At 55.4% G+C, this 13,090-nt stretch overlaps 1 protein-coding gene across 7 annotated transcripts in view; it reads left to right on the plus strand.

The window, feature by feature from the left end:
- RBFOX3 (RNA binding fox-1 homolog 3) overlaps window positions 1–13,090 on the plus strand; it is a 446,986-nt gene that overhangs the window by 37,402 nt on the left and 396,494 nt on the right. The window lies entirely within an intron of this gene.

The raw sequence follows: 13,090 nt of genomic DNA on the forward strand, positions 1-13,090 counted from the left end.
CCCTCGGGGTCAGGGGTCCCCGCACGCACCGGGTCTGGGTTCCGGGGTCCCTCCCGGGTCCCTCCCGGGCTGGGGTCGGGGCACGTGGCCCAGCCGGAGGCCAGAGGGACGGTTTTGTGAATGGGAAGGCCCCGGGGTCGGGCTCCATGGAGACGCAGGGGAGTCCCGCGCGCCGTGCGGCGGTGGCGGTGGCGGTGGCGGCGGTGGTGGCGGCGGTGGTGGCGGCGGTGGCGGCGGCGGCGGCGGCGGCACAATGCCCGGCGCGGGGAACTCCCCAGCGGGGGGAGGCCGAGGCGCACGGAGATCCCGGCCCGGCGGGGCGCATCCGGGGAGGCGGCCGGAGCCCTCGAGTGGGAGCGGGGGCTGGGACCCCGCGGGGTGCGCTGCCCTTCTGTCCCCGCACCCAGCCCCGGAGAGCCTGCCCGAGGCCCCGGGGAGGCTCCCGCGAGGAGTGGAGGACGCAAAGGAGTTGTGGGCGGAAGGGAGGAAGGGGCTCCCACGGCTCCCTGAAGAGCCCCGGGGCCGCGCGCTGCGCCGTGCGCGAGGGTAGGCGCCGCGGTGGGGGTGGCTAGCAGCGCGGGGCCCTCCGGGGGGCGGCTGGGGGCGCTCCCAGCGGAGTCTCCAGCCCGAGCCGGGTCTGCTGCTCCCCGCTGTGGCCGCTCCAGGGGCCAACACGGCCCGCGGGGGAAGCTGGAGCCGCGCGGCGGGCGCAACCCTGGCCCAAACTTTCTGCCCCAGCGGCCCCGGGAGGCGGTGGCGCTCGTCCCTTCGGGCGGCTGCCTCCGCGGTGCCCCCGGCAGGCACAGGGCCTGAGGTCCTCTCCTCCTCCGGGCGCGGAGCCTCCCTGCGGGACCCTCATCCTGTCCGTGTGAGATCGAGGGAGCGGCGCCTGCCGAGGACCGACCCTGTGCGCCCCAGCGCAGCCCCCGGATCCACAGTCTCCTGGGGGTGGGGGTGGCGGTGTTCCTGGGAGTCTGGAGCTCCCTCCCGCCACAGGGCACAGGGTCCTGCCGAGTGAGGGAAACTCCTCCGTGAGAGCTTTCCAGCTTTTCCAAGGGACTGGGTTTATTTTTTAGTGGTCACTTTAAAAAAGGACTCCTGGGGCGCCGCTCTTCCTGCCTGTGAACACCCGGTGGTGGAGGTGAAGGACAGGGACCCAGGATCCATCTCCCAGGCGAACCCCCACCCCGAGCTAGAGGTGAAGTGAAGTCAGGGATCTGCACGCGCAGGGTCACGAAGTTCCTGCTGAAACACCCTCCCTGCTCAGGAACGCCCTGGGTGCACCCCCAGTTGCCCCGGGCACTCAGCGCCTAGCAGATTCCAGGTCGCCCTTCATGAGGTCTTTCAGTCAGAAGACAGCTTTGGTTTTACCGGTCTGCAAAAGATAAATACATACATAAATAAATAAAAAATAAGTAAAAGTATAAACATCGCCACAGAACCTGCTTGTTAATTGTGCATAGTGGATTTGGGCGGATGTCTTAATTAGGCTGCATTATTAACGGGGATATTACACTAATTAAAACCAGACCTTCCAGGTGAGCAAAAACTGTGAAGGGAGAGAGAGAAAAGTTGCAGCAAAAGCACCCCCTGATGAAAGTGGGGTGCATGTAACGTAGGGGGGCCACTCCTCCAGTGGGGGCCCAGGGCAGGGTCAGGGGAGGGCGCCTCCTAAGCACCAGCCAATGTGCACCCCCTCCCTTCCCGCCTCCACTGGTGAACGAGGAGGACCTCGAGGCTGCCACCCTCATCCCTCCCTGGGGACTGGAGGCCTCTCTGCGTGGGCACAGGCTCGCCACCGCACACTCCTGGAAGCGACGCTTAACCCCTCATTTCCCTGCCAGGAGTTTCAGGGAGGGTAGTAACAATGTGGGTGAGGTGGGAAACCCTGGGGATTTTGGGAGCAGAGGCAGAGTGACAGGGGCGTACTCAGGCCAGCCAGTCTGGGCCTGGTGAGGCAGCGGTGTGTAAGGGGGACGGCTGGCCAGTGGCCTGTAGGCTGTTTGCGTTGGAGCCGCTGGGGTTTGCTGGCATGAGTTGCCCATTTCCAACAGCGATTTCTTCCCCCATGAAAAGAGGACTTAAACGATTTATCTGACCCACCCTCCGGGGATCTGGGGCCTAGAGAGACCTCTGTCCACCTCCCTGGGCCTTATGTTGTCTTAGGATGCTGGGAGAAGCTGGGAATCTCGGAAGCCCCCTCCCCTTCCCCCCCCAGCCTGGCCTCTGGCTCATTCTGAATGCCCCTCGCCCAGTGCCCTCCAACAGGAGCAGCAGCAGAGCTGGGTGTGCTCACTGCCCTTCAGCAAGGGCCAGAGGCCAGGCTGGAGGGAAGGCTGGAGGGAAGGCGGCGGCCTGGGCGGCCCCCTGCCACCTAGGGCTCCTTGAGCGGGCAGCCCGGAGCAGCACCAAGGACAGGGCCAGGGGCGCGCTGCCCGCGCTCCGCCCTCCCGCCTCCGACATTGTACTGGGGCCGCTGGGGGCGCTGCCGGCGCTCGCCCTCACCCTGCTAGGGGGAAGGGGAGGGCTGCTGAGGTGCACGCAGAGCCAGGGGAGCCCAGGGCCAGTGAAGAGGCAAATTTAGGAAGGAAGCAGGTAGGAGGACTCCTGGGTGCCATTCCAGAGTGGGCCTTCTGTGGTGTTCCTGCCACTTCTTTAACTTTGAGCCTTGCCAACGGCTTGTGGGAGAAATGGAGAGAAATTATGGAGCTCTTTGATATCTGGGGATACATGAAATGTGGCAGCGGCCAGAATATGTGCTAGCCCTAGTTGTGGATGCTGCCAGCCTGGTACATAGCTCAGGCCTGTTCCACTCAGCAGACTTCTTCCCAGAGCCCCCTTCAACCATGACCTGAGGCTCCTTCATTCTTTGACGTGTACAGGTTGGAGGCACCTTGCTCTTATGGGCAAGGATCCTGGCTGATTTATGCCCACCTCCTCCTGCACATGCATGCTATTCAGTGTATGCTTGTGGAATCAGTGAAGGGAGCTCCTCCTATCCCACTCAGACGCGTCAGGGTGGTGGGGTGAGGGGGGGCGTATATGGGGCCTAGAGGAACCACGCAGGAGGGAGACGTGGGAGCCAAACTCCACCCTAGAATGTTATTTCCCAGGGATTACAGCCCTTCCTCCAGCCCGGCTGTTCATGCACCTGCAGTCTGTGGTCAGTTGTCTCTCTGTGCTTATTTCCACACTCCTTCTTGATACTCTGTTATAAAGACAAATGGAACCTGACACACAGCTGACATTTGGTGAGAAATTTTTTATTTTTAAACAAGTGAAGGGGAAAAAAAACCATCTTGAAACTTTCCCCCCTTGAACAGAGATGCTCCTCATCGGGTACCTGCCTTTCCCCAAATCCCCACCCGCCACAGGCCTTTCCTGCCGCAGAACAGACCAGCTTGATGAACACATCCCATTTGCACCTACATCTTTTCGATGAGCTGCAATGTCTCCCCAAGTTCTTTTATAAAGCAGCACGTTATTTTCACAGGTTCATGAAACATTCAGGCAACCGAAACATCTTATTTTCTGCAGCCTCTCTGAAGTAGGTTTGTCTCTGAACCATTGCGGCTTCTTTTTAAGAAATAAATTCTTAAATAAGAATTTAAGGGGGGGGGTTTGCATCTCCCCCACGGCTGTGTCTGTCTGTCTGCCTCCCTTCACGTCTGTTTTTCCTCTTGTACTTTCTGAGGGATGCGGGCACTTCATATGTGACTTTCTGCTTGCATTAGCTAGGAGAGTTGAGGACAGCTTTCAATGAACAGTTGGATAGTGGTAATAATTGAGTACACAGTAGGGTCTGTTCTTTGTGGGGGATCTGCAGACAGAGGATGAGTGTCCTTGCGTAAATACCTCACGACAAGAACTGATTTAGTTTATAAAATATACATTTTAAAGTGCAGTGCACTAAGATTAATTTGCTATGGCAGTTTCTCCAACACTTGAGCTGCCACCAAATCATGCCTTAGAAGGTGAGTTGAGATAATAAAGAGCATACAATCTGTTACTTTATTTGAAAGTGTTTCCTTTAATAAGGGGGGGGGAGGAGTGAAGCTCACAGTACACAGTATACAAATGGCCTTTTGGAAAGTGTTGCCAGTTTAGGTGGAGCAGATCCGAATGCTCCTCTTCAGGAGCAAGACAGGCCACCACGAGGGATGGCCAGCCAGGCCTAGGAAAGACTCAATTTTATTTTAAATTAGAGGCTTAAAGATGTGCTCCACTGTGTGATAGGGACACCTTCCTCTGGATCTAGTATCCACTCTTCCTGTGTAGCTCAGGGCTGGTTCCTGCTGATTTCACCTGGGAGGTGGGTTGTAACTTGTTAGCATCAATTTCATGTTAGGGGAGGTGGGGTCTTTAGAGTCTGTGGTGTTCTCTGAGGATCAAGAGCAAAGCAGTTCTTGTTGAAAAAAAATGTAGGGGACCCCTGGATGGCTTAGTGGTCTAGCGCCTGCCTTTGGCCCAGGGCGTGATCCTGGAGTCCCAAGTCCCGTGTCGGGCTCCCGGCATGGAGCCTGTTTCTCCCTCTGTCTGTGTCTCTGCCTCTCTCTCTCTCTGTCTCTCTCTATGTGTATCATGAATAAATAAAATATTAAAAAAATATATTTTAAGGTTTAGTGTCTAAAGCCAGAGCATAGTCTTAGCAGAAAAAAATGGGAGGGGGAGGATATATGTGTTTTTAGCAGAACTTCATCCACTTACTGCGTTGGTTAGTGGCTCTACTGAGATCTTCCTCCCAAGGTTCTACAAAAACAGGGGCATGGGTGAAGCCACTGTTGTACCTGGCCATGCCAGGCTCCTTCTGAGATCCTGTCATGGTCATCAGTACTTGTGTGTGCAGGTGTCCGCCAGGTGTCTGCTGAGTGCTGCAGGGAGTGGCTAGCTCTTCTGGTCCAGCGTAGCGCTGGACAGTGATTAGCAACCAGGAGGAGAGGCAGGTGCTCAGGTATGTCTACTTCAGCCCTTTTAGAAAAGAGTCCCACTTGCAGGTGAGGGAACTGCTGGGGCAGGCACCTGCTAGCAGCCAGGCTCTGCACAGTTACATCAGGTTCCTTTTGGCGGTGGGGGGCGGGGTGCAGGCAGACAAGATCATAACTTCTATCTTCTCTACATAACAGGAGAATCTGTGTGCCTTGATTTCTCTGAGACATCTTAGTTTCAGTTCAAAATTGTCCTTCTACTGAAACAAATAAGCTAAAAGTAACACAGTCCCCTCCAAAAAAATCCCTTCTCACAGGGCAGGTCATTACAGTTGTGTGGGCAGCGTAGTACACAAGCCTAGGGCACATTCGGAGGTCTCCCTTTGAATATCTGGAACACTGCAGCCCTGCTCACCGATGTCTCCTTGTCTGTGACAGCAAATGAGACCGAGGGATGACGATCCATGCCCCAGGTGACTGGTGATTCCTGGGCTGGGTATCATGTCTCAGGAGAGCTTTCTTGTAGGCCAGGATAATGAGAGCACAGAGAAGACACCGTTCTCAGCACTGAAGCCTCTGTGTGCAGAAAGGGGAACCTCTGTGAAGGCCAAGGAACATCAAGTTTAGTTCTATTAAAAAGTGCATGGATATCTCTGGGGAGGTAAAGAGGAACGAGCACACACCCAGGTACATTTGGAAATAATCTCTCGCTGAACTAGTAGTTTAAAATCCCTACTGAGTATAAATGAGAAGTTTCTCTACTGGATTAAACAGGAAATAACTCCTAGATCTTCTGGAACTTTTCTTCTGAGACTCGGGTATAAGACGCCGCTCCCGGGTCTTATGTAGGAGCAGCCGGGCACCTTCAGCACAGCTCCTGCTGGTCTCTTCTTCCCAACCCCATATTTTTTTCTTTGCTGTTGGCAGTGGCAAGAAGGGCCATGTAGCTCTTGTTTTCAGCAGGAGGTGTGAAGATGATTTCCCAGTAGTTTGCGCGAGATGGCCACACACACCAGGTTTTCCTGTGTCCCATTACCTTGGACCCGAGGAGAGGAAGGAAAATCAGAATGGGTTGTGTTGTGGCTCCTGCCAGACTCCAGCAGCACGTGCTGATTCATCCTCACAGCCTGGCCTGTCCCTGGAGGTCTAGTCTGAACCCTTGGTTAGTCAGTCCCCTTGTTAACAGGGATTCCCTGAGATGGCCCATCCCGGGCGTTCCTCCCATGGGCTGATTGTAGAAGAAGCACCCTTCACCTCCAGGACGCACATTTAGATGCATGTTGAAATGCTATGCAACTTTTGAACAAAGCTGTAGCTTTCTTACCTTTCTGGAGACCTTGAGCCCACTGGAGCAGCGGCTCTGCTGATCAGCCCAGTGCATGGAGGAGGCAAGCGCCTGCCCACACTGGGGCTTGGTGGGGGGTAGCTGACCGCAGCGTGTTCTCGGGAGGGAATGCAGACTTCCCAACCCCGTGGCCGGAGCAAGCTCTCAAACCCGTTTTACTCAGCTGAGCGCTGGGGAGGCAGCACATAGCAAGGAGCTGGCACTTAGTAGGCTCACAGCAGCCTGTAGTGAGCGTGGCCTTTTCTGGTCCAGCTGCCTACTAGAGGGATGAACATCTTGTCTGAGTTAAGGACGCAGACTCTGCATTGTCTCCTATGGCCACAAGGAGATGACATGGTTTTGAAATGGTTCCAGGTGCCAAGATGAGGCTGAGCATCTCTCTATAGCATTTCTTACTTGGGTGGGCTGGAGGCATCCCCAGGAGCAGCCCAGCTGCCCAGGTTTTCAGAGCCAGGCCAGGCAGAGGGACGTGAGCCAGGTCCTGTCCATGGGGCTGTGGACCAGGGGTCACTCTGACCAGGGCACTGGGAGAATGGAGGGCTCTTGCTTCCTCATGGTATGTTGTTGCCTCAATGGGCCACCTGTCCTTCCTCATGCTTCTGCTCCCCGGGGTGGGGGTGGCCACAATTTCACAAACCACAGTTAGGGGGGTACTGCAGCTGGGCTCTTTGCTTTTGTAAGAGTGGCCTTGGATTCTCAGAGTTGAGGGCCCTAGGTCATTGCCAGCTGGGTTTTCCATGGTGGTGCTGAAAGGAAGAAGCATCATGACCCACTCCCACCACCACCCTTCCCAGCCTCCTCTGGACCTGTGGATCCCACCATGGCATTTACTCTCAGCCAGAGAGATTCTCTGTCCCACCTCTGCTTTCAGTACCGAGATGAGTGACAAACCAAAACATAGTTTTGGGGAAACCATTAGCAATAAACATGAAGTGTGTGTGTCTTTCTGGAATATTGACTCTTCCTCATTGAAGGGACCACAGCGGTGCTGTTAGGCACCGCTGGGGCCCCCACTGCAGGGACAGGTGAGGTGGAACCGGGGCTCCAGGGGCTGCTTACACAGGCTTCTTGTAGACTAGGGATGGGGCTGTGGTTCACCAACGTCGCCGCTGCGCTCCCCGAGCTGCTCATAATGGACTTGATAGCGCTCGCTGCCTGCCTCATAGGGGTGCCATCCACGGGTACATTAGTCAAGTGTTTTGGAATCTTAGCAGAAAAGGGAAGAGCTGGAGAAATCTAAGGTGAAGATTAGGATTTTCAGTGGTGTAATATTGTAGCAGTGCTCGTGGACAACCCACGTCACATCGAGTGTTAGCGTGCCGCAAGTCAGCCTCCTGGCCGAGGGCAGGGAGTCAGAGGCTGGATGATGACCTTTGTTTGGTGGGGAGCCCGCTAGTTACCCTTGCCCTCACCACGAAAGCCCTTCTGTGGTGTCTGGGACAACTTTCCAGCATGACTACCAGCAAGTACATTTTTTTCTCACCGCAGATCTCTCCTAGGACAATTAAGAGGAATGCACATAGAATCCTTATTCTTTTGACTCTTCAGTGTCTCCTGGCTATGACTGGGATCTTTCTGCAAGTTTGCCCTTGAGTTGGATGATATGTGTGCAACTCTGAATGTGCATTGACAATGTTGCAATGATGAGTGTTTGCTTTCCTGACTTGTCTGTGCTAAATGCATGGGTGCTTCCCTGCACCTAGGTTGAAATCTCATTTTAAAAGTAGAAGTGTCTGCACAGAACAGATGGGTAAAACTGAAACCAGGTCATTGATAACAGTGTCTGTATTTATGTGTTGGAACTGTAGCGTGTGGTCTCTGCCCCCTTCATCCTCTCCACCCCCCCCCCCACCCTGTTATCATGTTATTCTTTCTTGGCTCTGTGTCACCACGGAGACCAACTAAGGAAGAGCCCCCTCCCCCTTCCCATCATGGACACAATAACATGTTTTGCTTGGATCCTAAGAAGAAAACTCACAAGACCAGACTTGGAAAATTTCGGCCCCCGAGGATAATTTTTCAGAAAGTAATGAGCGCTAGAAATGAGGGCTGTAAAGGAAGTCTTTAGGTAATAATCATAACTGTGATGTGCACTACCTCGAAATGCATTAATATACACCAACATTACAGAAAAATTAAGCCTGCTGGAAGGGGGAGGAGGTGTGCTTTGGGGCCTGCGGCTGGGCCTTTTGTACCAGCACCACGTCTGGGGCTCTGCACCTGTGGCCCGCCCCTGTCTCTTATGGGCAGGTCCCTGTGCCCCCAGATGGGGCTCGGTTGCATACACAATGCAGATGGGATAGAGAAATATTATTTCCTCTCCAGTGGGTTCCTTTCAGGGCTGTGCTGTTTTCCAGCAAGGCGAAGGGATGCAGGCCCTGCTTTACTGGAGTCGGGCTGCTTGAGAGCTAGGGCCGGAGGGCGCGGTCCCTGCACCCCATGCACGTTGCATCTCGAGGCTGCAGCGGTGAGTCCTCTGCAGTGCCCCGCCCCCATTAGCAGCCAGAGCACGTGGCCACATGTGTCCTCCTGCCCATCCCTCTCTCCCCCTCCCTGACCCCATAGCCTGGTTCTCTTTCTCCTGCTCCCCTTCCCCCTTCCTCCCTTCTTCTCCTTCAAAGCCTGCAGACTTCTCCAGCGGGATGCAGGGGAGGGGCTGGCAATGGCAGGTCAAGCAGCGCTGAGCTCAGAGAAGCCGCGAGGAAAGATTTACGGTTCCTCCCTGCCCTGCTGGATGGACAATTAAAGCCATGCACGGCTGGAGGAGAGCAGTGTCGTTAAGAGTCAGGACGGTCAGAATAAATCAGTCACCTCTACTTAGATGGCTGAGCTGGACTGCTTCCCGGGGCCTTTGAGGTGGGAGCCCCCTTGGTTGTAGGTTTGAAGGCTCCAGAATGGACTGTTGGAGGATCTGACATACTGTGAGCACCGAGGGGTTGGGGGAATTGGGGCCTGAAGACCCGAGGGGTCTACTTGGGGGATGTGCTGTCAGGCCTTACTTTGGGGCAAAATCTAGAGAACACATTTGCAGGGCGTTTGTCTCCTTAGCACCTGGCACTGGGAAAGCCACAGACTAGAATGTATGGGGGTCAGACTAGAGGACCCCGACCTGACAGCAGAGGATATGTGCACACACATGTGTGTCTGTGGATGCATGTGTGCACACACATGTGTGCGGAGCATGTGGCATACCTGCCCGTGCGTGTGTTGTACGTGCTCACCTCTCAGGCACTGGGGGGTTCCACACATGTCTTCAGCCCACGCGGGCCCCTGCTGGGTGCCAGGGCTGGGCGCCTGAGTACTGGCCAGGCCCTGCTCCGGCCTTCTTCATTTGTTCTGTGTCTTATTTCAGCGCCTTGAAGACCCTGGCAGTTTCCTCAAGGAAACTTTGTCTTTGTGGAAATGAGATGCCAAGGGCTGCTCGGCCCTCCCACTGGCTAATTGATGATATGATCCCGCGTGGGAGTCCTGTCATTCCTAGAAACGCTCTTTATTGCACGCTTTTCCCACCTCCCTGCCCGCCCTCTCCCACCTCCCCACTGGGGTCTGATTTCCACGACGGTGCTGGAGCCGCTCCACGTGAGGCACGGGCTGCGGCATTAGCGGGTATTCAGTCCGCCAGCATGCCAGGCCTTTCATTAACTTGGATACTACAATTATGTGCACAGAAATGCTGAAAAGGGCCATTTAGGATTTTTCTGCCTTAAAAAAAATAATTCCTTTTTTCGCAGCCGTGTGCCCAGCCCATTGGCACCACAGCTGTGACATGGAGCCTCGCGGTGGCCGTCAAGAGCTCTCCAGTGCGCCCGTCTTCCGTGTGTGATAAACAACACGCAAACTCCAGCCGGCGCCGTGGGTGGGGCTCCACCATTGTTCGGCTCCGAGGTGCTCTGCACACAATCAAGGCAGCGTGCTTGGTGGCCTCCCACCCTGACTTAGCGTGCCGGCATGGCCACGAGCGGGCCACTGAACCAGTGGAGGTGTGCATGCGTGGATGCATGCATGTGCACATGCCCCGTCCACGTGAGGGTGTTTCTTGGCATCGAAAATCTTGTTGGCTTCATGGGGAAAGACTGGTGCCCAGGCCAGTGGTCCCACTGAGGCCACCGGGCCCTTTGAGGGCACCTGGTGTTTCTGAGTGTAGGGAGGGATATGGTTTTGGGGGACTGGAGTTTATGCACAGGCCTGCTGGCCCTCTGTGCACACCCGTGTGTGTGTTGGGGGGTGATTGTGTGCAGGGATTGGGCTCTGGTGGGGGGGCTCCCCACAGAGGACAATGTGTGAGTGATATCCTGGGACCCAGAGGGAACTGGATTGCTAGTCTCCAGACTTCTAGGGAGGAGCAGTGCTGAGAGGGGCACTGTGACACTCGGGAGGCACGCTGGCCCAAGGTCACCCCATTGGAGAACAACCCGCCCTGAGGACAGAACCCAGACTTGTGACAGTGGTGCTCAGACGTGACACGTGCTTCCCCCTCAGAAGGTAATTAAACGTCTGGAGGCAGCTGCTGCCTTGGACGCTTACCCAAAACACTCAGAGAAGTGTGATTCAGGGACCTTGTTATCTTTAAAAAGAAGGAGAGAACCCAACCCACCTAGGCACCAAATAACAACCAACAACTCACAAACTTATTATTATTTTTTTTAACTTCCCCAAAGTTGCCATGGTTACCTGCATGTGTGGTTCCGAGGTCTCTAAGTAGATCGGCTTGGAGCAGGCGTGAAGCCCTCTGTGCTGGGCCTCCGTGGTGTGTTCACCCATCTGAAGAGCCTCTTTGTGCCCCAGGATGGAGGAAGGGGCTGGGATACTATACAGATTTTCCAAGACCACAGAATGTGATATTCTAATGTAGCGCTTCTGAGTTACTGGAGACAGAATTTGTCTCCCACGCTAAAATAATTATAGCTGGGAGAACAGAGAATACATCATTCTGGGTCCTTAACAGCGAGGAGTGTGTGTGTGTGTGTGTGTGTGTGTGTGTGTGTATGTGAGAGAGAGAGAGTGTGCGCGTGCGTGCTTCAGCTCCTGCATAGGCTCTGGCTTCTTTGGGGAGCACACACGTGCGCCTGGCCAGGCGTGTGAGAACAGCCGCAACCCCGAGCATCCCCGCACCTGTTGCCTGCATGGCACATGCCCAGACCATGCTATCAGAATTTCTGCAGGGGATTGTTTTGAGAACCAATAGGGAAGGTGGGATAAGAGTGGACCCAGGTAGGAGAAAGAAGTCAGGCCGGGATTCCTTCCGGCCAGATTCTTCGTCTGCCCCTCAGAGAGCGGGGCCCTCGGAATGGGCAGAGGCACCTTTCTCCTATCTGCAGGCTCAGCCTCTGTGTCCAGAACACCAGCAGAAAAGGGCAGGGCCCAGGCTGTAGGCGAAGCGTTCACCCTGATGCCCTGCTTGGCTGGCGAGGTAGATGGTGAAGGCAAATGGGGGAGCTTCTGGATCCTTCCACAAGCCTCGAGGCAGAGCTGCAGCTACAGCCGTGTCCAGGGTGGGTGGGCATCGGGAATGTTGGTGTACTTTCACACAGAAGACATGAAGAGCCATCCTGAGAACCCCTCCTTATGGCTCCGTCCGTCCCTGTCTTTTTTTTTTTTTTTTTTTTTTAAGATTTTATTTATTTTTTCATGAGAGACACAGAGAGAGGCAGAGGCACAGGCAGAGGGAGAAGCAGGCTCCACTCAGGGAGCCCGATATGGGACTCGATCCCAGGACCTGGAGGCAGACAGATGCTCAGCCGCTGAGCCCCCAGGTGTCCCTTGTCCCTGTCTTCATGGCACTTCTCTGGGAGTTATAACAGCCCCGATGAGGAAGAATGAGAAATGACAGGTCCCGGTAGGTAAGTTTGCACATCTGTCTCCCCCGTCGATCGTAAATGCTTCGAAGGCAGGGACCCCGTCTCCTGCAAAGCACACGGGACAGTTATCTCCTCGCGGTAGGTTCTCGGTCGGTGTTTGTGGGCTTTCTGACATCTGGCCGGGGTGGGCCACGTGCCCTGGGCACCCTGCATCCTGGCTGGGCTGGCTGGCGAGCGGCCTGTGTGGGTTCCATGCCCTGTTCTTTCTGTTGCTAACAGCCCCGGGGTGTCTTGCCGGTGAGGGAGGGCAGGCAGGAGGCCTGGGCCGCCTCCCGGCCATGCTGTGGGCACACGCTGTGCCCTGGGGCTGGTGGTGGTGGTGGTGGGGCTGCTGATCAGTAGGATAGCTACTGAGGTTCTTGGCCCGGACGGGAAACGGGCCCCGGTTCTGGCCCTGGGGATGGTTGGCAAGTGTGAGGCGATGCCCCGCGGGTTTGGTTGGGCTGCATATCCAGCCATATCAGCTCCCTTTCCTTCAGCCGGAGTGAACCTTGGACTGTGTGCCACCTGCTTCCCCAGAAGCAAGGGCGGCTGCCAGAGAGAACAGAATGCCTCTAAAAGTGGGGGTCTCAGATGTGCCTTCAAGCTGCCCCTCACTGCTGGGCTTGGAGTGAGGAGTAGTTGTTGGGGAGGAAACATTCCCAGGAAGGTGCTGGACTGTTCTAGAAGATGGCAGGCCATTCTGGAAGGCAGCCTGAGACTCCTCTCGGTGCATGACCCTGGGGCTGGCTGTGTCCTTCAGAGGGCAACGTGGCCATCCACAGGGGGGGTCAGCTCGTGATTATTGATGCTAATGGAAAAAAGAAGTGACATGGATAATTCAAGATGGCAGACAAATCAATATTATTTATATTTAGCTTGTGAATATGCTGCATATTTCTCTGCTGGCAGATTGGTCTTCACAATTATATTTTGTGGAATCCAAGAATCTGCTGTCCGCGGGCCAAGGGCTGCCACCTTGC

The sequence above is a fragment of the Canis lupus genome, chromosome 9 (genome assembly GCF_003254725.2).
Source record: "Canis lupus dingo isolate Sandy chromosome 9, ASM325472v2, whole genome shotgun sequence".
In the NCBI taxonomy this organism is placed as follows: domain Eukaryota; kingdom Metazoa; phylum Chordata; class Mammalia; order Carnivora; family Canidae; genus Canis; species Canis lupus.